The following is a 27,855-nucleotide window of genomic DNA, read 5'->3' on the forward strand; positions in this document are numbered from 1 at the left end:
GAAGGTGGGTAACTCTGTCATATTTGAATGTTCATAGTTATTTTTAATTAATCTGTGGGACATTTAGTTTGATTTCGTTGTTTTTAAAATTGTGGTAAAATATGCATAACAAAACATCATTTTCATTATTTTTAAAATAATTTTATTTTCATTACACTTGACCTCCAACATTGTATTAGTTCCAATGTAACAATATAGTGATTAGATGCTGATGTAATTTATGAAGTAATTACCCCAATAAATCTAGTCCCCATCTGGCACCATATTTATGCATTACAATATCATTAACTATATTTCCTATGATGTACTTCACAGCGCCATGACTATTTTGTAACTACCAATTTGTACATCTTAATCCTGTCACCCTTTTCACCCATTCCCCAACCCCCTCCCATCTGCAAACCATCAAAATGTTCTCTATGTTTGTTTCTAGTAAACCATTTTAAGTGTCCATTCCCATGACAGCGTGTTCCAACCGTTGCACAACTAGTGCCATAATTTACCTCTAGAACTTGTTTTCATCTTGCAAAACTGAAACTCTGTACCATTAAACAAAAACTTCCCATTCCCTCCTAGCAACCACCATTCTATTATATTTTGTCTTCATGAATGTCACTACTCTAGGTACTTGATATAAATGGAATCATAGAGTATCTGTGCCCTTGTGGTTGGCTTATTTCACTTAGCGTAATGTCTTCGGGGTCTGTCCATGTTGTAGCATGTGCCAAAATTGCCCTCCTTTTTAAACTCTGATTAACATTCTACTGTGTGTGTGTGTGTGTGTGTGTGTGTGTGTGTGTGTATACCACATTTAATTAGCCACTCAATTATTAATGGATACTTGGGTTTCTTCCACTTTCATCTATTGTGCATAGTGCTCCTATGAACATGAGCATACAAATACCTTTACAAGGCTCTGCTTTTGGTTCTTTGGGATATACACCAAACTGTAAGTTGCTGGATCAGTGGTAATTCTATTTTTTATTCTTTGAGGATGCACCGTACCATTTTCCACAGTGATTGTATCATTTACATTCCCATCAACAGTACACAAGGCTCCAATTTTTCCACATCCTTGCCAACACTTGTTATTTTCTGTTTTTTTAAATAGTAGCCATTCTAATGGGTGTGTTGATTTTATTTTCATACAAATAATAGTTAGTAATTTTTTACTTAAGTTTTATATATTTTTTTCCTTAGACTACATTTTTATTTAGAGATTTACTGGCATAAAGGCAAGGCTAATTGTATTATTCTTAGAAAATTGTTTTACATATTATTATTCTAATTTATACTCCTCCTGACAGGATGTGAGTGCCACTTTTACCAAATATTTACCAATATCTACTAGTATTATTAAGTTGGGGTACTCTTATTGTTGAAACAGTATACTACTTTAATTTGAAGATTATTATTAGATAAGCTTGTATTATTTATAATTTCTGGCTATATACTTGTATCTATGTGTGTATTCTTGTAAATGGTTCTTTATGCCCATTTGTTCATTTGTTTGTGGATTAGTTTTTTAATCATTAATAATAGACTTTTTATTAGTCATCTTATATGTAATTTTTCTTCATATTTTAAAAATGATTTTTTCTATGTAGAAATTTAAAGCCATAAGCATTAAAATGTGATTGATTTTTCCCCTTGTGTAATAATTCATTGTTTTCATATATAGTAGATCATTTCTCACTGTCTATAATGATTGTTAAATATTTCTCCTAAGGCTGTTATTATTGAGTACTGATTTTACATTTAACCATTCACTTTATTTTGAATTTATTTTTTATTATCACAGACTCTAAGGAAGTATCTCTTAATTTCTCAGAAATATTTATCCTTTAGTTCCCAGCAAACATATGATGGGGCCTTTATAATAATTAAATTCTTAGGTATAGTAAGTCTTACTTAGGCTCTTAATTCTATTTCACTAATATTGTTGATTCTAGCATGAGAATCAGTGATAATTATTATAGTTTTAAAAAACATTTCTTATAAAATGAAGTTTGGCCTCATTGCTGCACTCCTTCCAAATTGTCTTGATTGTCAGAATTTGGTTCTTCAAGGTGAACTTTAGGGTCACTTTTCCAAACTCTGGCAAAGAATATTCCTGGAGTTTTGATTGGAATTGCATAGAGTGACTTGAGAATAACTGTTATTTTTATAATATCAATTCAACATTGATTAAAATTTTATGACTGCCTGTGGTTTTAATGAGCAATTTCACATTTTTTTCTATATTTAATTTCTGCTTATGTACTGAATTATAAATGCATACATGTCAGACTTCTCTTTCTGTATTTGTAAGATCTTCAATGGCTTCATAGTCTGTCTTTTTAATATATATACTCTTTGATGTTTCTTTATTTGTCTTTATTATTAGAAGTACCTGGAATGCAATTAGGATCCGAATGTACCTAGTTAAAAAATGGCATTATTGATTTTTATAATTAGGGATAAATAGTTATAAATACATTTATGGGCTTAAATTATGCCACCAAGATGTTTTATAACATTAATTATAATGATGAATCTTTAATGGTCAGTGTTAATATATATATCTTTTGGTGAAAAATTAGCCCATGAAGAAAAAATTAAAAAAGGTGTTATGGATACTGGTATGAAGAAATTATCCCCTCAGTTTTAGCCTCCTATATCTCAAAAAATACAAACATTTTAAATGTCCCAATATTTATTAGGCAAATTTACAAATACAAGTGCATTTTTCTTTTACATATTACCTTTGTTTTTCAATAGAATATTTTACAAGGCATACTGTCTTCTACTATACCATAAATAATTTTATTTACTCAAAGTTCTCTTGATACAGTTCAGTATTTTCAGTAGATTTGGGGATAAAAAATATTAACCCATAAATACTGGCCTTACTTTTAGTATTTTTTTTGCAAAGTGTACCATATTTTAAAAAGGTAGTGTTGTCATGTGTATTTTTTCTCAAAATACTGGATTTTTAAATCATTTAAACCATACAATCTAGAGTTATCACATATAAGATTCATTTTTCATACTGAATTTAATTTTTGGATAGAATAGAGATTTATAGGAAGATCTGAGTAGTGATGAAGTACAAAAGTCAGATTGAAACTGTCATTCGTCAGTATCCAGCTGATGGTGCTAGTCATTTTCCTGGAGAGCACTAGTAAAAATGCTCACTATTAGGACCCATTGACCTTGCTCTTTAAAGTATACTCTTAATTGTAGACAAACATAAAATGTGTTCTGTAATTTAATGTATAGAATGATTTCATTAAGGTCAGACATTGAGCAAGTCTACAATTAAACCACATTATTGCAATTGCAGTTAAAATATAATTCCTGGAATGTTATTGGTGTCATTAGCAAAATAAATATTTGTCTTGGCTTTTGAATGCAACATTAATTATTTAAACACTAATTACTTAAAATTAACCCTAATTTAATTTGATTCTTTTATTGATTGAATGTCTTTGAGTATGAGAATAGTCAAACAAGTGACTGAAAAATAAAATGATTTTATATAGCTATCCAAGATAATTCAAAGTTATTTTTTTCTTCAAGGATTTTTTAATTCTTTATTTTTTAAAATTTACATAAATATCACAGAATTGTCAATTCTCTATGTGAATGGAAAATGAACATATGTGGAACAATGGTATGAATGTTAAGATAACCACTATTCACAGTCATCTTCTATCATGTCTTTTGACATATCTCATAATACTTCACATTAACCTGAAATGCAGTAGTGACAAGGATGTGCAATTTAAGATTAGAAAAATCTAAATAAAATATCTAGTTTTGAAAAATGTTTACATTAATTTTCAAGAATCTTGAATTAACGATTGCTATATATTGCAGGTAATCATAAAGATATTTTTAGATTAAATTTAACAGGACTCATTAAGATAATTTTCACTTAGAATTAAGCTACAAGTTAGTAAAACTAAATATATAGATATTTATTGGGTATAAATAAATCAATTTGATATAAATAAGTTTATAAATAAAATAATTGGTATAAATAATTAGAAAGAAAAATTGGAGGTTGTACATTGTAAATAGTAGGAACTGAAGAATTTTTTGGTAAAATTAATAAATCAGGTAAGGCAGGGTTACATGGGGAGTAGTAACTGCCTACATATAAATACCAGAGGTTTTTGTAGCTAAACATAATCAATAGAATTTTGCTTAGAAAAGTGTGTTTCTCTAAGGACCATTTCTTTTTTTTAAATTTTATTTTATTTATTTTTATTTATTTTTTCAAATACATTTGTCTCTGCCTGCCCACCACCACTTTCTCTTGCCCCCTCCCTCCCTCAACTCTTCCCCTTTGGTTTTGTCCATGAGTCCTTGCTATATGTTCCTTGACTTTCCCCTTCCCTTCCTTCCCCCCCCCCCCCCCCCGCCTACACTCCCTCCTTCCCTCTTGTCTCTGTTGGTTTCTTTTCCTTTCCGTGTTGCTGGTCTTATTTTCCTTGCATCTTTGTACTGTTGGTTAGGTTCCACTTATAGGTGAGATCATATGGTATTTGTCTTTCGCCCCCTGGCTTATTTCGCTTAGCATAATGCTCTCGAGTTCCATCCATCCTGTCGCGAAGTTTAGTAGTTCTTTTTTTCTTTCTGCCGCGTAGTATTCCATTGTGTAAATGTACCATAGTTTTTTGATCCAGTCATCTACTGATGGGCATGTAGATTGCTTCCAACACTTGGCTATTGTAAATTGTGCTGCTATGAACATTGGGGTGCATAGGTTCTTTTGTATTGGCGTTTTGGGATTCTTAGGGTATGGTCCCAGCAGGGGAATCAACTGGATCAAAAGGCAGTTCCATTCTCAGCTTTTTGAGGAAATTCCACACTGCTTTCCACAATGGCTGTACCAGTCTGCATTCCCACCAACAGTGTACTAGGGTTCCCTTTTCTCCACAGCCTCGCCAGCACCTGTTGTTTGTTGATCTGTTTATGATGGCCATTCTGACCGGTGTGAGGTGGTACCTCATGGTGGTTTTGATCTTCATTTCTCTGATGGCTCGTGATGCTGAGCATCCTTTCAAATGTCTCTGGGCCCTCTGTATCTCCTCCTTGGAAAAACGTCTGCCCAGGTCCTTTGCCCATTCTTGGATTGGATCATTTGTCTTCTTGGAGTGGAGTGGAGTGAGTTCTTTATATATCTTGGAGATGAAACCTCTATCTGATGTATCATTAGCGAATATATTTTCCCATACGGTTGGCTCCCTTTTCATTTTGCTGATGTTTCCTTTAGGCGTGCAGAAGCTTCTTATTTTGATGAGGTCCCACTTGTTTATTCTTTCCTTTGGGTCTTGCTTTAGGAGCCATATCAGTGAAAAAATTGCTGCATGGGATATCTGAGAGTTTCCTGCCAATGTTCTCCTCTAGGACTTTGGTGGTGTTGCAACTTATATTTATATAAGTCTTTTATCCATCTTGAGTTATTTTTGTGTATGGTGTCAGCTGATGATCCAATTTCAATTTTTTGCATGTAGCCGTCCAGCTCTCCCAACACCATTTGTTGAAGAGGCTGTTATTGCTCCATTTTATGCTTCTGCCCCCTTTGTCGAATATTAGATGTCCATAGAGACCTGGGCTTATTTCTGGGCTTTCTATTCTGTTCCACTGACCTATGGATCTGTTCTTGTGCCAGTACCAGATTGTTTTGAGTATAGTGGCTTTGCAGTACAGTTTGATGTCCGGTATTGTGATCCCTCCTACTTTGTTTTTCTTTCTCAAAATTGCTGCGGCTATTCGGGGTCGTTTATGGTTCCATATAAATTTTTGAAATGTCTGTTCTATTTCTGTGAAATATGTCATTGGTGTCTTAATAGGGATTGCGTTGAATCTATAAATTGCTTTGGGTAGTATGGACATTTTGATGTTATTAATTCTTCCAATCCATGAGCACGGTATATGCTTCCATTTATCTGTGTCTTACTTAATTTCTTTCTTCAATGTTGTATAGTTTTCTGCATACAGGTCTTTTACGTCTTTGGTTAAATTTATGCCTAGGTACTTTATTTTCCTTCTTGCTATATCGAATGGTATTTTTTTTGTTCTGATTTCTTCTTCTTCTATTTCATTGCTGGTGTACAAAAATGCCTTTGATTTCTGAATATTGACTTTGTATCCTGCTGTTTTGCCAAATTCACTTATTAGGTTGCGAAGTTTTTTGGTAGAGTCTACAGGGTTCTCTACGTACACTGTCATGTCATCTGCAAACAATGATAGCTTTACTTCCTCCTTTCCTATTTGGATGCCTTTTATCTCTTTCTCTTGTCTGATGGCTGTGGCTAGGACTTCCAATACGATGTTGGAAAGCAGCGGTGAAAGCGGACATCCTTGTCGTGTTCCCGATCTTAGTGGGAAAGCTTTCCATTGTTGCCTGTTGAGTATGATGTTGGCTATAGGTTTTTTCATATATGGCCTTTATTACGTTGAGGAATGCCCCATTTATTCCCATTTTGCTGAGTGTTTTGATCATAAATGGATGCTGTACCTTATCGAATGCTTTTTCTGTGTCTATCGAGATGATCATGTGGTTTTTGTCATTTCTTTTATTTATGTGATGTATCACGTTTACTGATTTGCGTATATTGAACCATCCCTGCATGCCTGGGATGAATCCCACTTGATCGTGGTGGATAATCTTTTGAATGTATTGCTGCATGCGGTTTGCCAATATTTTGTTGAGGATTTTAGCATCTATGTTCATCAGCGAAATTGGCCTGTAGTTTTCTTTCTTGGTAGGGTCTTTATCTGGTTTTGGGATCAGGGTGATGCTGGCCTCATAAAAAGTGTCTGGGAGTCTTCCCTCCTCTTGGATTTTTTGGAATAGTCTGAGAAGGACAGGGGTTAGCTCTTCCTTAAATGTTTTGTAAAATTCTCCTGTGAAACCGTCCGGCCCTGGGCTTTTGTGTGCCGGGAGTTTCTTGATTACTGCTTCAATTTCCCCAGCTGTTATCGGTCTGTTCAAGCTTTCTGTTTCTTCCTCCTTCAGTGTTGGAAGATTATCCTTTTCTAAAAATTTGTCCATTTCATCAAGATTTTCAAATTTCTTGGCATATAATTGTTCATAGTAGTTTCTGACAATCCTTTGTATTTCTGTGGTATCAGTTGTTATTTCTCCTCTTTCATTTCTGATAAGGACCATTTCCTGAGGAATAGATTCCTATACAAAAGAGACAAATTTCTAGGTAAACTCATTTATCATCACAAACTAATGTCAAATGGCAACCTAGTGATAACCTCTGGGCTCATCTTAAGCCCCAACTAAGGGACTGCCACATTGATTATTTAATAATTAACTATGTTTGCTAACATATATTTGACATGAGTTTTTCAGAATAGGTTGCTCTATAGTGATTATTTTAAAATCCATTAAATGTATTATGATAGGTAATATGTTTAAAAGTATGAAGCTTTGCATTTCTTGGGATGTTGAGGTTGATTGTGTTCTGGAAGATTTGTAAATCATGATTGTAATTCATAATATATATTTTCACTTAAATATTATATTATGTTTTTAGATAAGGCTTCCAAAACAAAGTGTTTTATAAATCAACAATGCATGATATTTTTCCTAATTTTATCTTTAAAAAAAAATAAGATATATTAAACATAGAGAAAATATCTCAACACTTTTTTAATGAAATCATGATCCCAGTGTCCTTGTTCAAGAAGTCTATCGCTGAGTTCAAAACCACATGATAGAGTTGGAGCACTTTTGATCATACCCGTCACCAATTTCCTAAATTAGTACCCCCGGTACCAAGGGAAAATGACAATGTGATACATATCCAGAAAAGAGGCTTTGAAAAAGTCACTCACAGAAAGTTTAAATGACTTCATGTTATCACAAGTATGCATTGCATGCCACTAGTTATATATTTCCTGTAACGTCAAGCCAGTTCATGATTGCAGCTGGTTTATTTAGCACTTGAAATATGGAGAATTTATTAGGTGATTTTGCCTCATGACAAGCTTATGGTTCCAATTCAATATCCCTTGATATTACTGTAGGACCCAGGTTTTTTTGCAGATGAGTTTTGAAGGCAGGTAATGCACAATCTCAACATGAGCATAGATATTATCATTAGATTAAGATACTAAATAGTTTGACAAGTATAGTATTTTTATTTAAACTTTGATTGATCATTTCCTGCACATTACTTATCGAATATTTCATGCACATTTCATTGGATTATGTTTATGCTAAATCATTTGATTTTAAATGAGCTTTCTCATACTACAAAGTCTTTAAAGAATAGTTAATATGTTTATTTCACTCCCTTTTCAGTTCTTCACTTGTATTGTAAAAGTGAGCAAATACCTAAGGTATCTTGAGGTTCTCTTGTCATTCCTATTCTGTAGTCCTTGGATCTCCTCGCAGGCTTCTGTCTTCCTATGCTGAGCTCTTTCCTCCTTGGGTTTTCATCTTCCTTAATCCATTGTGTTCTACCACAAAATACCATGTAGATCTTCTATTTTCCAACTCCAAGGAAAGTCATAAAGTTGTTCTTCATTCATCAAACTTTCAAAAAGAATTAATTAAAAATCAGTTGTGTGCCAGAAACTCTTTTAGGTTTTTTATCAAACAGAAATCTGTCTCAATGGAGTTTATTTTGGGGTAATGCACAAAATAAAAATGAAAATACTATGCAAGCAAATATATAACATTCTGAGAAACAGAAAATATACAGGAGGTTAATATGTGTTGCAGCTGAATTACACTTTTAAACTCGTAAGAGCAGATACTACACTTGATCTTAGCCAAAAGGCTGAGAAGCGATTGAATTACTGTTTTAAATAAGGTACTTGGACTAGGTCTCGTTGAGGTGTCTCCGTATAAGGAATTAATACGTCTAGAGGAATAATGTTCCAGGCTGAGGGAACAGGCTGTGCAAAAGCATGCCTGATAAGTTCAAGAAACAGCAAATGTGCCAGTGTGGCTGGAGCAAGTTAACAAAAGAGGAAGAATTCTAGGCAAAGAAATGAGATCATGTTGGGTCTTGCAGACCATTGTGAAGAATGACCTAATTCAGAGCAAAATGGTATACCAGTATCGGTTTTTGAGCAGAGGAATAACATGAACTGAGTTTTTAAATTGCCTTAAACCCAGAGAGAAGTTGAAATAATATGTACTGTACCCCTGTACACCCTTCCCCTAGATGCATAAGCTCATTATTTTTTCCTATAGTTGCCCATTACATACACATACACACATTTGCCAAGTCATTATAAGTTGTCTACAAACATCACAACACTTCTTCCTAAACATTTCAGGTTGCATTTTCCAGAAACAAAGACCTTCTGCACAGCCACAGCCCATTAGCACACCTAAGATAATACATAGCAATTTCAAATTTGCCACATTTTCAAATTTTCCCCATTTTTCTTAAAATGGCATTTTTAGCTGTGTGGTTGTTCTTTAACCCTAAATGAACCAAGGCCCGCTCATTGCATTGGCTGAGTTGTCTCTTTATTCTCTCCTAATCAGAGTCCTTTTGCCTCTCTTATTCTTCACGGCATTTAATCTTTGGAAGAATTCCGGTCAGTTTTCTTGTAGATCACTCCTCTTTCTAGATCTGTGTGACAGCCTCCTCATAATTGGATTCAGGTCATAGCATCACAGTATAATTTGCTTCTGTTATATATTCATTGCTTGAGTAGTTTGGCAGAGAAAGTCAAACTTGCATTTATAAAGACCGCATGACATTCACCTGTGTAATCTTTATAAGGACAAGCATTGAATCAACAGAGTTATTTCTAAGAGTCATATTTAGTTTAAAAGACAAATGACACTCTTGGATAGAGTGTGATCTTGGGTTCAATACCTGGTGAATTTGCTTCAGAAAGTTGTGTCTTGTTTACCTATTTCAATATTCCCAAAGGACAGGCAGTTGACTTCTAAATTTTGGAACATTCTGGTTAGATGTGTTATTGATGAAATTGCTGGTCAGGTCTGACGACAATTTAATATAGAACAAAACTGGATTGAGTGACCTTTGCTGCAATTGATGTTGGCCTTTCTTTTTGTTAAGTGACTGGACAATTTATCTAACTTATAGGAAATGTTGTGATTGCTAAATGGACTGTCATAAATAAAGATATACACCATTCATCTTGAAAAGGTTCACTGGGCAATAGTAATAAGCGGGGGTCAAGGGGCATGAAATTTCATAAACCTTCTTTTAAAATTCATAGTCCTTCCACACATAAGTAGTTGCATTTCTTTTCACTTTTAAATATTTGCTCAGAGTCAGTATCACTGAATAGATAGTAGGACACCCCATTGTTAAAATAAGTTTTACTAGATTGTTACAAAGTCAAACTACTTAGATTTCTGTCTGGGGTAAAAAATAACCTATGTTTATTCTTTGAGATGAACTCAGGCTTAGATAATTACTATAATTCAGTTAAGTTGCTCAGGTTCTGGTCTCTTACTAAGGAAAATTGGACTTACTTCCTTATAGTGCCATACATGTTTGGGGTTCTTGCAGGCTAGAAGGAATAGATCTATAGTGTCATAACCAGTTTGGGGATCAAATGAAAGACTGCTGCTAGATACTGGAATTGACCTACTTAAGGGAACCCAGTCTTTCTCCAGGATACTCAAAGCAAGTGAAATGTATAGCATTCTCACTTTATGACAGAATGCATGACTAAAATAAACTAAGGAAATATAATTCAAAAACAAAATTTAAGTTGGCAGTAGCTGAAGTTCTTTCTCTAGAAATGATTATACAAACCAAATATATACGTATATAATTAATTTTTTAATTCTCACCAAACCAAATATATTTTAACTATTCACACACATTAAGCAACTTCCAAGTAGTGAAACATTTGTTAGTTCTGACCAAGTATAATTTGTTATCTTTCATAGGTAGCTGGTCACCTGTCGGACTGATAAAAAATGCTATCCATACTGCTGTTGACTGGCATGTCTCACTAACACATGCCAAGGCTGAGCTAGTCTTTTTTGGGTCTCTATACTTTTAAAGCATATTCATAATTGTATGAGGAAGTATTCTAAAATAATATAACAGATTTAGATTTGGACATCAAAAATTATATCTGTATGGGCTAAAAAATGATGAAATAAAGTTTATCTTTCTCCTTGATAGTGAACATCTAACTGGTAAGTCCCTGAGCTATTTTCTGTTAATGAATCTGTGTTATTTTTATACCTTATTTACCCATTGCAAATACATCTTTCCCACAAAAATGAATTCTTGTTTTGGGGGGATTTTTTTGTTATTCTCTTTCGATAAAATGACTTACGCATTATTTGTCCCACACATTTCTGTATATATGAACTGTGTCTGCTATTCTTAGGGTTTTCATTAATCATTCCCATACTGTTATATACTTTCAAACCATTTCTCTTTCCATTAGGGTATAACATATTAGCCTACTGAAATCCTTGTCTTGTTTTTCATAGTTCTTCCTAATTTTAGACTTAATAAACTATATAACCAGGGAAATTTACTTAAATATTTTGAAATTTAGTTGCGTCATTTGAAATACTGTATTTGCCAGAAGGCTGGAGTTGAGATTATAATGAAATCAAGATTTAGATTTTAATAATATTTCAGGATATTGATCTGATTCTTTTTGATGTTTCTATGAGAAACTAACAAGGTCATTACAATTTTATCCCCTTCTCTTTATTTTCTTACTTATCCATTTTTATAGTATAGGTTATTTGTGAATATCATTTATTCAATTTCAATTGGCATTTAATAACAAAGACAAGCATGTTGTCAAATACTGACCCCGTTAGTCCATAAACTTTTTGCCTTAGTATCAGACATTCAATTTCTTTCTGGTTTTTAAAGATTTCATTTATTTATTTTTAGAGAGAGGAAGAGAGGGGGAAAGAGAAGGAGAGGAACATCAATGTGTGGTTGCCTTTCGTGCACCCCCTGCCAGGGACCTGGCCTGCAACCTAGGCATGTGCCCTGCACTGGGAATTGAACCAGTGACCCTTTACTTCCCAGGTTGGCACTCAGTTTACTGAATCATGCCATCCAGGGCAGACATTCAATTTCAAGTAAGATAGAATAATCATGTTGTACTATATTACATCACCTAGAACAATAAATTAGTAATAAGGTGTTTAAAATGAAAATTTGCAGATTTTTTCTATATTCTGTCTCTGATTTTTGATTGGAAGGAAGAAAAAAATAAAGGAGAAAAAATTTAATAGTATGGTGAATTTTGTAAAATCTGACTTCTCTTCATGCAATTATAGTTCTATGGTACCTACTTCAAAAAGTACATTTTATGTCATCCTTCCAACTTACATGTTTTTTTATAAATCATGTTTTTAAATCCTAATAAAATGAGCTATAGAGAAGAGCTTGAGGAAAGCTAAAGCAATTATTGAAATGCCCCTTTTCCCTTGGAAGGCAGGAACACAATATTTAATGACCAGTCACAAATAGTGCTCTATTAAGGGCAATTATGTTCTAAGGATGAGTAAAGGTGATAAAAACTAGCCAGTTTTTTAGTTGTTAAATTAAATTAGAAGAGCTTCAAGCCTTATTAACTCATCAACTTGACTTTTTAAGTAGACAGTTTTCAAACACTATGCTATATGTCAGGTTTTACTTACATAAAAATATACATTCACATACATTTATAGATATTGATGTGTATATATGTGCATATACATAAAAATATATACCTGTGTATATAGACAGGTATGGAATCATACATGTGTATTACACATACAACCATAACAACACATTGTAAAAATATTTTTTATTTCTATGAGTACAGAGGAGAGAGCATCTAACTCAGCCTAATGGAAATATAGGTAGCCAAGAAATACCCAAAATGTGAGATACTAGCTGAAACATAAAAGTTGCACAGAGTTGGTAAGGTAGATGACAGAGATGAGGGAAGGGACCTGAGGCAGAGATACCAGCATGTGCGTGCCTCCGGCTGTAGGATGATTTGGTTGCCAGTAGGGTAAGAGTATAGTTGGTTCTGAAGGAACAGTTGGAAAGAATGATTTTAGAACAAATTAGAATGGCCTTATGTATTATACCAAAGTGTTGGATTTTTTTAATTTTTGTGTTTAGTCAGTGATAGGGGCTAAATAAAGGGGATATTAGTTAGAGAGGGGATTGTGATATCAAAATAGAGAATGGTTTGAAGTGTGTTTGCCACAACAGTAAGAGGCATTTGGAATTTGTCAATTTGCAACTCTTTTATATAGTATTACTTCCCATTCACATGTTAAGAAGTCTCCTCAAGGACACACTTTATATATACAATGAAATAATGCCTTTTATTTAGAAGAATCCATGCTAAAAGCATCTCCTAAAATAAGTTCTATAAAGTGTGTTTCTATATAAGTATGTTTCTATCTATTGAACAGACAGTAATAGTCAAAGGTATTATATCTTTTCAATATTAGATGAACAGATTTTAGATTTTTCTTCCACATGAAAAAAGCATTAATTTTTATGTCTTGTTCAACCAGCCATGAAATACCTCTCATTAATGAAAACCCTGGGCAACTTTTATATTTAGAAATGGGTTTACTTTTTAAGAATTGAATGTAAAAATCTTAAAAAATATTTTATATCATTGAAGTTTTTCCCAAATTTTAGAAACAGCAATTAAACCTTCAGGCACTGCCTGAAGATTTTTTTTTTGCTTGTGTGACATTTATAATTTTGTGTTAGATATATTTGTAGCTTATCATCATCTTAGCAGTATAACAGATTTGTATTAGAATTTCAAAATAGAATTCTATAGTCCAGTAGTGTTTATTTGTGTTCCAAAATATGTGAAGTTAGTGGATGATTAGCTTCTAAGCATTTATTTAAAAAAATAAATCATTCGTATCATATTAAAATATATTTAAACCTCATAAATTATTTCCAGATAAAAGTAATACTGTTGATTATCTGTTTTTAATTGGTTGTTTGCTGATATTATTAGCACAGTATGTGCTAAAGCCTCTGGTACAACATGAAAGCTGTAATAAAATCTACTGTAAACCATCCATGAAGGGGACTTTTACAGATGTTGTGATTATGTGAGCCTAGAGGCTACATTGCAATAATTGGCCTCCTGTGAGGCTGCAGTTCTGCAATTGTTCCTGGAAGCTCAGTGAACAGGAAGATTGGATTTCACAGTGTTTACATATGTTGACTGATACTTTGTGTTACCAACAGCCACATAATGATAAACAGCAATTTAAGCTTGTATCACTGTTCTTCTGATATAAATGAAAATTATATCCAGTTTCTTTTTTTTCCACTATAGATTCAGCTATGTAAACATTTTTGAAGTGACTATTCAGTAAATATTATTTTCAAGACACCCTATTTATTCCTGCCTTTGTGCAAATGTACTTCACTCTACTTGTAACCTCTAAGTACCTACATCATTCAATTTAAATTTTTTTGACCCTCTAGTTAGGAAGTTTTACAATTGATAACTATTCAGTGGTTATAATAGATATGTTATCAGAAATAGTTAACGAATTCTAACGATAATGTTTTTCTCCTTTTTTCTCAAAATATAAGTACCTTAGAATGCTTTAAATCTAATTACCCCTTCCCAACTCATATGATATAATTTATCATATTTAGTTTTTGCATTTTTATTCCCTAAATATTAGTTTCATTTTATACAGTCAATAGTGGCTTAAATCCACCCACATGTTTCTCATATCTTTGGGTTCAATAACTTTTTCTATAAAGCATATATTCTTTAGAAGAAGTTCTGTTGGTGAGAATATCTATTTGGTAAGTTATCTCAATTTGTGGGTACCTGAAAATATCTTTAGTTAACCATTATGATCAAATAATGGTTTTCACAGTACACAATTCTAGGTTGACAAATTATACTTTATTTCAGCACTTAGAGAAAATTTAATAGGTTACTTTGATTTTGATGTTCTGCATGTAGATGTGATTTTTCTAAGGATTCACCTCTTGAGTCTTAGTATGAATTAAATTATAGATAAAGTTGGGAAGAACTGACATCTTGATAATATTGATATTCCCTATCCATGAATATATCTTCATTTTAGGAATATATATATATATATATAGAGAGAGAGAGAGAGAGAGAGAGAGAGAGAGAGAGTGTTCATCAGAGTTTGGTAGTTTTCCCCATACAGATCTTTTACTTATATTGTTAGATTATATGTATTTCACTGGGGTGGTGCTAATGTAAATGGGACTGTGTCATTTCATATTTCACTTTTTCATTGTTGATATAATGCAAAACAATTGACCTTTGTATATTGCAGCTTTGCTATAATAGCCCTTTTTATTTCAGGAGATTTTTGTCTGTTCATTCAAATTACCTAGATGACTAGGTATTCAAGTCATCTGCCAACAAATATATCTTTATGTCTTACTTCCCAAGCTGTATGCTTTTTATTTTATTTTCTTGCCTTATTGCATTAGCTTCTAGTTTCTCACCATTAAGTATGATTTTAGCCATAGGTTTTCTGTATTTATTAAGTTGAGAACATTTTCTGTATACAATGTTTACTAAGATTTTTTTATCATGAATGGGTGTTAGATTTTGTCATATGGTTTTTTTCTGCATCTATTGATAAGGTTATGTGATTTTCTTTTTAGTTGTTGATGTGATTGATTACATTGATTTATTTTCCAGTGTCAAACCATCCTTGCATACTTGGGATAAATACTGCTTCATTGTAGTGTATAATTCTTTTTATACCTTTTTGGATTTTATTTGATAACATTTTGTATAGCATATTTGCATCTAATATTGGGCTGTAGTTTTACTTTATTATAATATTGAATCTGGTTTTGGTATTAGAGTAATGTTTACCCCATATATTAGGTTAGGAAGTATTACCTCTTCCTCTGTCCTCTTAAAGAAATTATAGAACATTGGTATAATTTCTCCCTTCAATGTTTTATAGAATTAACTAATGAATTCATTTGAGCCTGATACTTTTTGTTTTAAAAAATCTATTAATTATTGATTCAATTTCTCTTACCAATGTAGGTATATCTAGATTGTCTATTTCTTATGTATGTTCTGGCAGATTTTGTTTTTAAAAAAATCATTCCATTTATCTAAGTTTTCAAAAGTGTTGACAAAGACTTGTTTATAATATTTTTTTTGTTATCCTTTTAAATTTCATGGGATCTGTAATGATGTCCCCTCTTTCATTTCTAATATTAGTTAGCACTTCTTGCTTTTTAAAAAGGGCCCAGCACTTTTATTTTATATTGGACCCTGAAATTTTTGTGTTCATACTTAACTCTAAGGGTATATACAGTTTGCCAATATGAGGCCTGCCCATAAGATGTCCAGCCACATAATATGAAAAATAGAGACATTTCTTAAAGATTATATAAGATACAAGAAATATTGTACATAGGAAAATGATATCTCAGTCCCCTTCAAAGTAGGCACCTTGGGACCTCACATAGTTCCCCCACCTGCCAGCAATTGCCCATTATATTTTCCTGAATCTCATTGCCATTCTGAAATCTCTTCCCTCTCAAAGGTGATTTTAGTTTTGGGAAAAGCCAGAAGTTGCAGGATGCCAAATCTCTGCTATAGGGAAGCTGAGTCACCTGAGTGATTTGATGTTTCACCAAAAAACTCTGCAAGATGAGATGCATGAATGTGCGTGTTGTTGTGAAGAAGCTACCAGTCACCAGTTGCCCATAACTATTGCCTTCTGAATCATTTGAATAGTTTCCATGAAGGAATGTTCAAACTTAATGCGAAATTTGATGCAGATTTGATTCTTTATTTGCTCAGTCATTTTGAATGCAATGGCCACACAGTACATATGCTCGCTCAATGGTGTTACTTCCCCCACTGACTAGTACAGTGAAGTTGTCATTGTTCACGCATGTGCATTCCAGTCCACTCTCCTTGGCTGCCAGTTTACATTGATGTCACACAAACTGTTCTTTTATTAACAGTGGCTGGACTTTTTCTGGACAGACCTCATATAGTTTTAAGAATCTTCTACATAATTTGATGATTTCTCTTGGCTTTGTTTTGAGTTTAATTTTGAGGAAGAAGAGGATTTGATATTCAATTACAATACTGAGAATATATGCTTATTGTATTTATTCAACCAGTTGTGTGCTAACAACTGAAGTATTAAATTCTTCTGACACTTTGCCCTAAGAAGTGTTTTCTAGAACAAATTACCTTTCATAGGTTGGGGGACACATTCATCTGCAATCACCTACTGGTCATATTCTCGGCCAGGTTAGACAGTTATCTCCATTATCTGAAACTTCATCTCATTCTCCTCCTACTTAGGCTTTTCCCAGAGAGAAACCTGTTCTTCACTACTGAAATTCAATCAATTCCCCAAGTCCTATTAATTTGTCTTCTAAACAGTTTAGCAAATAACTTTCCTTCCTCCATTCCCATTGCTATGATTAGGCCCTCATAATTTCTGTACAGCCGTTGTATTCTATCTGGCCTCTCTGTTGTAATACTGTGCTGGACTGTTTCTCAATACAAGTCATATTGTATAAAACTTCCCTAGTTAGAATTTATTAGCCTTTAGGTTAAAGTACAAATTCCTTCACATGTCATACAGCCATTCATGATTTGGCCACAGGTCTCTTCCTCAACCCTATGGTATGCAATGTCTATATACATTCTGTCATGCAAAAACTGTTGTATTTCCCTGAAAGTGGTTTGTTCTGTGAACATCATTGTGCCTTTGTACTTTTATCTCTGCTGAGAATGTCTACTTATCCATTGGTATTTTGGTTAATGTCCTTCTTGACTCAGTATATATTACTTTCTTAAGAAATTTTTTTATGGCCTTCCAGGAGAATCAAATGCTCCTAGTTTTGTGCCTCACAATTTTCCCTTTTCCATATTTACAGATGCACATACTCACTGTAAAATTATTGTTCATTTTCTGTATTGATCTACTTATATTACTACATAACTATTTCCTTACAGGTAGAGACTGTCTTTCCTAAATGCAACTCTAGAAACTGAAATAGGACTTGATAGATAGTAGAGTAAGAACTTGAAAGAATAAATGATAAACCCAGGAAGCCAAGTTGGTAATCCAATTTGGATTCTAATAATAAGCATATTTGTACCAATTTCAGTGTTCCTAAATTGATTATATTTTTAACTTAAACCTTCTAAAGTAAGAAGTGTTTAAGTTCTTAGAATCACAATTAAACTCATTAAAGAAGCAGGTCAAATTCCCATCTTTGTATTCAGAAGTAGAGCTACCTCACAGGGTTTTTTTTTTAAGGGAAGAATTGGTAAAAATGATCACAGTAATTGAATGAATTTGATGTTATTGACTATTCTATTCATCACCTCCATTTCTTTTACTCTTACTACATTGATGTTACTTTTATAAGAATTGAATTGGAAAAAATGAAATTTATGGCTTTTACTTTTCATTGTAAACAAGAAATAACATATGTATAATGTGTATCTATAATGTCATCCAAATAGAGGTCTGTTTTCTCTTCTCTTTGAAAAAATAAGAGCATTTGAGAAGGAATAAATCTTTCTTATAACTTATTAGATGACCACCAACCTCCTCCAGAAAGTAGAGTTTAACACCACCTCCTAGAGTGTGGGGTGAAATTAGTGACTTATTTCCAAGTAATAGAGTATGGATAAGGAACTCAATCACTCTACAGTGGAGAATCCATGCAAGTACTACCTTAAACAAATGATCAAGGTTAAAATCCCTAGTGGTGTCATGTTGAAAATATGTACCCCTTACATATTGGGATGAGAGGGGCATTCCATCCATGAGATATTTGTTCATAAAATTAATAACCACAGACTAAACATAACAAAGGCATCAGAAGAACCCGAATTGGGGAACATTTTACAAAATATGTTATTATTGCTCCTTAAAACTCAAAAGATCATCAAAAAACAAAGAAAGTCTGAGGAGCTGTTACAATCTAGAATTTCCTAAGGATACCTAACTACTAAATGCAATGAGGAAATTCTAAATTGGGTTTTAGAAGATATTGGTAGAAGTAACTGGTGAAATTCAAATAAAGTCTGGAATTTAATTAATAATATTATACCAATGTTGGTTCTTAATTTTGACAAATGTGCCATGGTAATAGAAGGTGTTAACATTAGGAGGAGTTGTGGAAATGTTATCTTGGAACTCTTTATACAGTCTTTGCAATTTTTCTATAATTCTGTAATTATTTTAAAATAAATGTTTATATACAAAATATTAGGGAAAATGCAACAAGTAATAATGCCACATAATTACAGTTGTTAATTAGTTAAAAGGTCAATTAAATGTAGTATAAAATTCATGTAAACACATGATTCTCTTTATTTTATTTAAAAGCAAATAAATGTATACTCTTACCTAGTCTTTTGATGTCAGGAGAAGCCTTGCTTCATAAGTTTATTGCCACATGTTTTGGTACCTTAGTCACAGTAAATGCAGGGATTAATTTTAATCTAACAAATTGGTCAAAAAGAGATCTAATTTATTATTAGCAGGACAGCCATCGTATTAAAAACAATTATCCACAGTACCCAACATGGTAGGTGAAAAACCATGAGATGTTAATTTTTATGAAAGCTAAGCAGATCAGTTTTTTTGTGTTCCTAACAAGTCAAGGCATCTCTCGGAGTAAACAGTTTAAGAACCTCTAAAGTCCTACAGTGTCAGGGCATGTCAGTCTAGTCTGCATTAAATGTCTGACAACTGTTTCACATTTCACGTGGCCACAGAAAGAACGTGATACGTGCCATCAAAGTTAGCTGTATGCTCAAAATGTATGTCATAATGGAATATTCTACCATTATTTATTTCAATTTTGGATTTTTAAAAATTCAGGCCCTTGTAATTCTTTATGGACTGCTTGAATATCACAAAATCGACAAGAGGTACTTTTGGAGGAGATGCCTAAAAGCAATGTACATTGCAGGGATGTTAGCTGGTAACCCTAGCATAAGGTTGGGAAGACAGATCTCTGTCTACTAATACAACTCTGACTGTTTTACAGGAGATGATAAGTGAGTTTCACATCACTTTGTATTCAGTCTTCATGTGACCATGTTGTAGTTTATATCTAGAGTGAAATGGCAGTTTCTGAGACAAATTATGTTCTCAAGAAAACATATTATATACCAGGAGGAATATGTTAAAATGCAATAACTGAAAATAAAATCTGAAACCAGAATGGATAGTATTAGATTACAAAAGGTGTGCAATATTTATTCTTAATTATTTGATATTCTCAAAGAAGCATTGCTCCCAATTGATCTCATCCTGAAATTGATGAGATACTTAAAGAACATGCAGAAGATAAATTTGATCTCTTAGACTTAGGTGAATGTTCCCAGTGGATGATAAATTTATTTCCAGTTGCTATAAATTTCAGCTAAGAGATAAGAAAACACAGTACCAGTAAAACTGAGTTTGGTGTTACATTCTAAACACCTCAACTATTTATTATTGAACTGCCTTGTAAAGATAATGAAAGTCAATAAAGCATTGCTAAGTATCTCATCTATTAGAGCTATAAAATATTTATATGCCTTCATTAATGTTAATGAAAGAGACTAGGTAAACAAATGTCACTGGCTATAAATTAGAGTCTGGAATAGCAATAATATATAGCACAGTGTTTTAAATCATAAAATTTCTTGATCCTTTGAATGAACCTTAATGTAGTATCAATTTCTTCAGTAAGGAAGAGGAATCAGGATTCCTAATTGCAGAAGTACATTTCTAACCTTGATGGTGATGTTATTGAAGAATTATATTAGAAAGGAGCAGCGTGCATTGTAAACCTCAAGGAACAAAAATGATAGTGACATGAAAGACAGCCATTAATTAAGGATGGATTACTATATTTTAAAGTACTGGCCATGGAAGGAGAAATGCCACTTTTGAATGAATGGCTTCTTCTGTTTGATCTGACCTCCTCCCACTTAGATATGCAGGTGATAAATCACAACGGTGCAGCAACAGCAGGGATCCTTATTAATAGCAACATCTAAGTCTTCTGGCAATCACTGCAAGTGCAAGAGACATGCACAGAGATTTTCTTTTTCAGCTGAAGAATGTGGTTTTTCTATGAGAATTTCTTAGAAATGAATATAGAATTTCTGGGTCATGTATCTAAGCACTTCACCTATTAGATAGTATAAAAGTTCTTGGAACCTGCTCTATCAAGCCATTATTATGACAATTTGGATTGTGTATTATCTTGTAATAGGTATAAACTTGAAACAAAAAGTATATACTATTTAATTTATTTTTCTTTAGGCAATAGGCAAAGGATCTGATACTTAGAATTTAATCACTTTCAAAGAGGGATCAAACTTCTAACGACAACTAAAAACTTCTTTAGTTATTTTTCTTTCCCTAACCTGTTACATCAAAGGGTGTTGACTCTGATCATGTTTTTTCATTATATTTTTTTCAGCTACTTTCAGTTCAGTTGTTTTTATACTACTCCTGAATTTGACAGCTTCCTCTGAAAATCATGAGTAGACAATAAGCAGGAATCAGTGAGGTTCAGTTCTGATTTTACAACTCTTTAGTACTCCTGAAGATAGAAGTTAAAGATTTGCTTGAAGGAACAAAAGGAGTGTGAACTTGAGAAACCTGGGTTTAAGTCCTAGATTAAGCCTTATCTGACCTAGGACCTGTCATTGATCCTTGAGAATTGGCACCCACATCTTTAAAATAAAAATAATTATGCTGCTATTACCTAACATAAGAATTTTGTATGTGTGTGAGGACCATATGAAACAATGTATGCACATGAGCTTTGGAAAGAGTAAACACAGAGAAATTAAAGGTAGTTTTATAAATATTTCTGAGGAAAGAATAAAATTATTTGGATCACAAATAGTTTGGGGGTCATATGAAAACTTCTTTCAAATCTATTCTTTTTTTCTGTCATCCACATAGTTATTCAAAAACTGGCTTATATAGGCAGTATTTACCTTACTTTACCTTTGACTTGCCCTTTTCCTTCCTCAAAGTTTTAGCTTCATAATTTTAAAATATTTATTATTTCAGATTTACTTTAATCAATGAATGTTCTAATTTCATGGCCCATAATAGTTGGGATTCTTCTCCATGATTTATGACTTCTTGATTGGTGCTTCAGTTTTCCTTCCACTCTCGGCTCACTTGTGCACAAACTAGCACCTTTTCACAGATTTTCTGTAAAATAGCCACTGATGGCAAGAACTCAGCATAGTAAATTTAGCGTTGGGAAGTCTTTGGAAAGGGCACAGGTAAGGTATCATACTAGCCTTGCTAGGCCCTTGGCCTTCTTCCTCTTTTCCTCATGCTCTGTGATCTTCCACAGGCCACTAACAGGCCAAGAGATCCCCCTTCCCCCACTTACATGGGGCCCAAACGAAGTGTAACCAATTCTGTTCCCTACCACCACAACATGGAAAACAGTTCCAACTAGCCACGCCTCTCAGTCTGACCTAACCGTCCAGTGCTCTCACAGTGTGGCATGTAAATGTTCTCCTCATTCTGTCAGTAAAATATAAGAAACACCAAAGTATTTTCAGAGTTTTTATTTTCTTTCTTTCAAGGCTAAGAATACCTTTTTTCCCCTTAACCATTAAGTGCTTCTTAGTTTTCTATTTGCATATAAGAGGGTTATACTTAGCCTTTTGCTTTTGAATATCAACACAAATCATGGTTTTCCTTTATGACTTTGGTGGCAGAAGAATAAAAACAGTATTTAGAGCTTTCTTATCACAGTCGTACACTAGCTTTGAACAGCCCTAGAAATGAAAGCCTAATTAAATTCCACATTTACTATGTCAGATGTATTAAATATTATGAAACATGAAGAACTTTGCTCTAACTGCTATCATGTGGACCTAGTTTATTATTATTACTCAAAATACCTTACATATACCTATGACTTTAGCCAAATGATATCTTTATTTACTCTCTGTGTATTCATCTTTAGAAAAGAATTTACTCAATGTCTAGAACTCTATTTGACAATTCATTGCCTTGATATTCATCTTAAAATTTGGATGCAAATTAGGAGTGTTAAACATGCATTGTTGAACTTTAAGAGCTATGTAATTACCATGTGAATGTTTAAAACTCATCATATTTAAATCTGATTAATATAACACATGAACTAATAAATACACTGCCATTTAAATGTAAGAAATCAGATGGTATTGGTTCCATTTTTCTGGTCATAACAGTTTTCATTTTAAAATGGAATATTTTTATGTATATATCCACTTTTCATCTATAGTTAAGTATATCGAAACAAGATATATATATTATACACAAAGCATTGGGCTCTTAATGCCCTCTTGTGAGTCAGAAATACCATTATCCATCCAAAAACTCATGCTAACAATTAGCCTCATATGGCACCACTTCAACTTTTATTTCTTACATATTCAGATGAAATGAGAAATAGTTTTGAGGCAAATCCATAAAATTTGTGCTTGAGACTCAATTAATTATAATACTTTGTTCCCTCCCTCTTTAATATACAGGAAAAAAGGTTCTGTTACTGTAACATTGTAGACACTTCAGTAGCTCTCACTAACTAATATATTCTTAAATGCCAATTAAGTGATAAATTATTGTGGCTACAGAAAAGAAGAAAAACCTGCCTGGAATGATTTGGGGGTACTCCGAGGGAGTAATGCCACAAATTTGAACAGGAAATGTGTACGGAATAATCAAGAGTCACAATAAAAAAATTTTAACCAAAGGCTAAACTCACTGGACTTTCTTACCTGTATGGGTTACAACATTTTCTGCAAGAACCCTTTGCTTCTCACATGTTCAAATCCCCGACCTGAAATGCCTTCCATCCCCAGCTGATTATGCTGTGGCAGTTGTCATGGGCTGGGGAGAAGGGAAACAGGAAATTGTTTTTCAATGTATAAAAGTTTCTGTTATTTGAGATGAGTAAGTTCTAGAAATCTGCTATACAACATAGTACCTATAGTTAATAATATGATATTTTTCACTTTAAAATATGTTGTTAGAGTAGATCTCCTGTGAGGAAGAAAGAAAGAAAAAAAGCAAGGAAGGAAGGGAGGGAGGAAGGAAGGAAGGAAGGAAGGAAGGAAGGAAGGAAGGAAGGAAGGAAGGAAGGAAGGAAGGAAGGAAGGAAGGAAGGAGGGAAGAAGGGCCCACAATAGAATACAAGGAAATTTTAAAGGTGATGCCTATGTTTAGTACCTGGGTTATCGTGACAGGATCATAAATATATGCATATGTCCAAATTTATCAAGAGGTATACACATTAAATATGTGCATTTTTTGTATATCAATTATAACTCAATAAAACAAAAAATAAAAAAAAAATAAGAATCTGGTCTTAGATTTGGTCTTCTGTGCAATAAAAATCATCAGCAAAGCAGTTTTATAAAAGGACTATATAATCAACTGAAGGTGCTTTGTGAAAAAAATGAGAGTTTATATAAGTACTTTCTCATTTCTAAAAACTTTCATATTTTTTTCAGGAGACATGGTGAGGCACTGTGCTATGCCCTGTGTGGAATGGAAAGTTTATGGAATTGAAATTCTTGTCCTTGGGAGCAATGTCCTTCCTTAGACATTTACATTCTAGAAAACAATATAGACACAAATAATAGTACTGTAAGAAAGGTTCATTATCAATTCTGTAAGAGAGAAACCAAAACAGTATTACAGGTATTCAATAGAGGGATAAAGAGATAATATGAGGGAATGCCCAAGGAAGAGATCCTACAAAGAGGTGAGAAGTGAAGACCAAGAATTGAACTCTGAAAAATTTGCCTTTAAGAAGTTGATTAGTCTGTGAAAGAAAATATAATACAAGAAAATTAGTACAGTAGCAAGAAGGGGGAAGGAAAGAGAAGGAATGGGAAGAGAAAAAGAGATAGAGTCAGAGAGAGTTTATAACCCTCAGTATGATTAATAACATATAACATACTTTTGAAGACATGAACTGAAAAATATCTATGAATAGCGAATAGATCATAAGCAGTTTTATTAGGGAAGAAGCCAGGGTGATGGAGATGTTTGTGAAGCTTAATTTCTACCTTATTGAGAGCTAATTGTTCTTATTCAAATCCCACATCTTTGTCAATGATGTTGAATCTTCAGCACTGACTGTAAAGGGCTCATGGCTTCAGACCTCCAGCCGCAGTGAAGAAACTGCCTCTTATTTACTGCAGGTTCCATTTTTCTTCCCACTGACATTCAGCATTACATCAGCCAGGTCAACTCCATCATTACTTTTCTCTTTGTCCAAACACTTGCATGCAAGTGTTACAAGAGAGAGAAAGTATTCACGGGCTCTTAAATTTCACTACTTTTGAAAACGTATGTCCTAGATTTTGATTGTTAAATGTCATTTAAGAAATGCCAACATCAACACGGAGGCATATTGGCTAGTGTATGTAAGTCAAGATGCATTTTCTGACTTTTGGAGTTATCAGTTGAAAATTCAACAATGGGCATGACAACAGGACTGATACTAACATAATTTTAAGTGCAGTAACTCCCATCTATAGTACGTGGGTATGTCATTCCTGTTTTTCAGTTGCTGCTGTAGGTATCAGTTTCTTAGGAAACACCAATTCCTTGAGAAGTTTTTATTAGGGGACAGGATCTACCTTAGGAAAGAAATTGCCTTGTTGAGAATGTGATGGGATTGCTTTGTTATATGGTGACAGCAGACATGTCTTTAGAAGTTGTTCATGCGTCCTCATACTGTATGCTTAGTTACAGTTCATCCATAATTAGCATTAGCTAATACTATTGAGCTGTTTATGTTTAAGGAACTGTTTTTATTATATAGTTACATAGGGTAGTTTGAGGTTGGTAAATATGTCTGGAGGCATCCCAGTACACGTGTCTTTGAAATCACTTTCTTTGATGGTATTTTCTAAAAATCTGTGTGAGGAGTATAGGTTATACCTTTGGAAAATGATTCATGTGAAGAAACAGGCTTTCAACTACGGTTCACATGCACTCACTGCCATTTGATAATCTTATAATAAGTTCACTGCCATAGGCCACTTATGTGTACTTTCAAAGCCATGAGGATAATTAACTCGGGATCCAATGTTAGACAATACTCTGTAGATGGAGTTGAAAGCACATTTACTGTTGTTGTTGTTTTATAAATAATTAAAGGTGTTCAGTACATGTGTAAATGTTTTGTGTTTTATTCATAAACTATGTAATATAGGCAGAGTAAAATATCTTTAACTTGAAAATATTCTAAAAATATTTTAAAAGAAGAAAAGATGCTGATATATAGGCTTGGAAGAATAATCTCTTTAGTGTTAACCTCATGAATAAGAATCAATTTCGTATTTAACATAGATTTACTCTGCACTGTGTGTCCTGAGGTATACCATGCTTTACTTGGTTTTCTCATTTTTATTTTACATTTCTTTCATATTAAAATTATGCATTATCATACTTGAAGCAATGCATGGTGAATTTTCAAAACCTCACTCTAAAGGGATTAACAAAAGATGTTGTTTGGATCTTCTATTAAAATAAAAATAAATGTTCATGTTTTCACAAGAACAAGTAATGTGCCCATGTGTTTGATGCTCAATAAGCAACACTATCTCATTTTTTGCAGCTAAAATCATATCTCAGCAGTGAGAATTTTTTCCAGAGAGACACATTTGAAAATCCTTAAGTAACTAATGGCACTGTTCTTAATATATGTGTAATTGTGCAAAAACCCACCTATCAAGTTTGCAAAAAGGCCTTAGTGCATAGTAACATATCACGAACATTAATGTACTATGGATTCTAACACTAAAATGTGCTGGACATACCCTGTTTCTTATCGCTTGTGATAATTAGAATGATCGAGTATATAATGCTTTTTAATAAAATTTTGAAGCAGAAGGATGGAATGCCTTGTGTCATAATTACTTTTGTCAACCGGTTTTTCTATTTACATGAGCACAAATTAGATTCCTTTGCAAGCACTCTCTCTGAGATTTAGTTTACAGTTTGATTTCCTCTGTTAATATCAACCACATTCCTTTTCTGTTTTACCAGGTGCATTGACTGCTATTTGGGACAATGCTTGTAGTATTTATTTAGAACTGGCAATTGAACTTACTCTAGTTTCATGAATAAATAAAGTAGACTACAAGATGAAATAGTAAAAAATATAATTTTGAGATATTGGAAAGAGGACAAATTTTTGAAATCAAGCAATGAACTTTAAGAATTCAGCATAAAGATATAACTTTTATTAATAACTGAGGCATTATGGAAATAGTAAGAACTCTTAATTTAATGAGTTCTACATAAACATATGCAATATATATACTTGATAAATCTTTCCCAGATTAAGACCTTATTAAGAAGCATCTACTCTGTCAACAGCATGGTCAGCACTTTTGGGAATGCATAGTTATCACCCTTCAGGGAAGTTCAATCCTCAGAGATAAAAGCTTATTTTTCTGAAAAATAACAAAAAAAATAGGAAGGTAGGTTAATATGTATAATGGGGCAAAAATATAATAGGACAATGTATACAGCACAAGACAATACGGAATTCATTGTCAAATTATCTGCATAGAGAATAAGTAGAGGATTTCAGCGGAACAAGTAAATTCAGAATATTGGTAAGGGACAAAGTTAAATAGGAACTGTTTTAAAGGAAATTAATCAGATAAACAGAAAGGCCAAAAAGAACATTTGTAAAGATGTAATGCTAAAAACAAATTGCAAAGTGTGACCATCTAGGTATGGTATGTTCCGGGGAAGGTGGAGAGGCTGTTTTAACTGGACTAGAAACTTGATGCTGCTACTTCAGTTAGAAACAAATAAGAAAGAACAGGTCA

At 33.1% G+C, this 27,855-nt stretch overlaps 1 protein-coding gene and 1 pseudogene across 1 annotated transcript in view; one reads left to right on the forward strand and one right to left on the reverse strand.

Moving 5' to 3' along the window:
* Positions 1–27,855, forward strand: part of THSD7A (thrombospondin type 1 domain containing 7A) — a 319,686-nt gene that overhangs the window by 15,372 nt on the left and 276,459 nt on the right. The gene's annotated exons all lie outside the window — the stretch shown is intronic.
* Positions 8,627–8,804, reverse strand: LOC129063603 (uncharacterized; annotated as a pseudogene).

This window comes from Pteronotus mesoamericanus, unplaced genomic scaffold (genome assembly GCF_021234165.1).
Source record: "Pteronotus mesoamericanus isolate MK-2021 breed Mesoamerican mustached bat unplaced genomic scaffold, CSHL_Meso_final scaffold_85, whole genome shotgun sequence".
Classification (NCBI taxonomy): domain Eukaryota; kingdom Metazoa; phylum Chordata; class Mammalia; order Chiroptera; family Mormoopidae; genus Pteronotus; species Pteronotus mesoamericanus.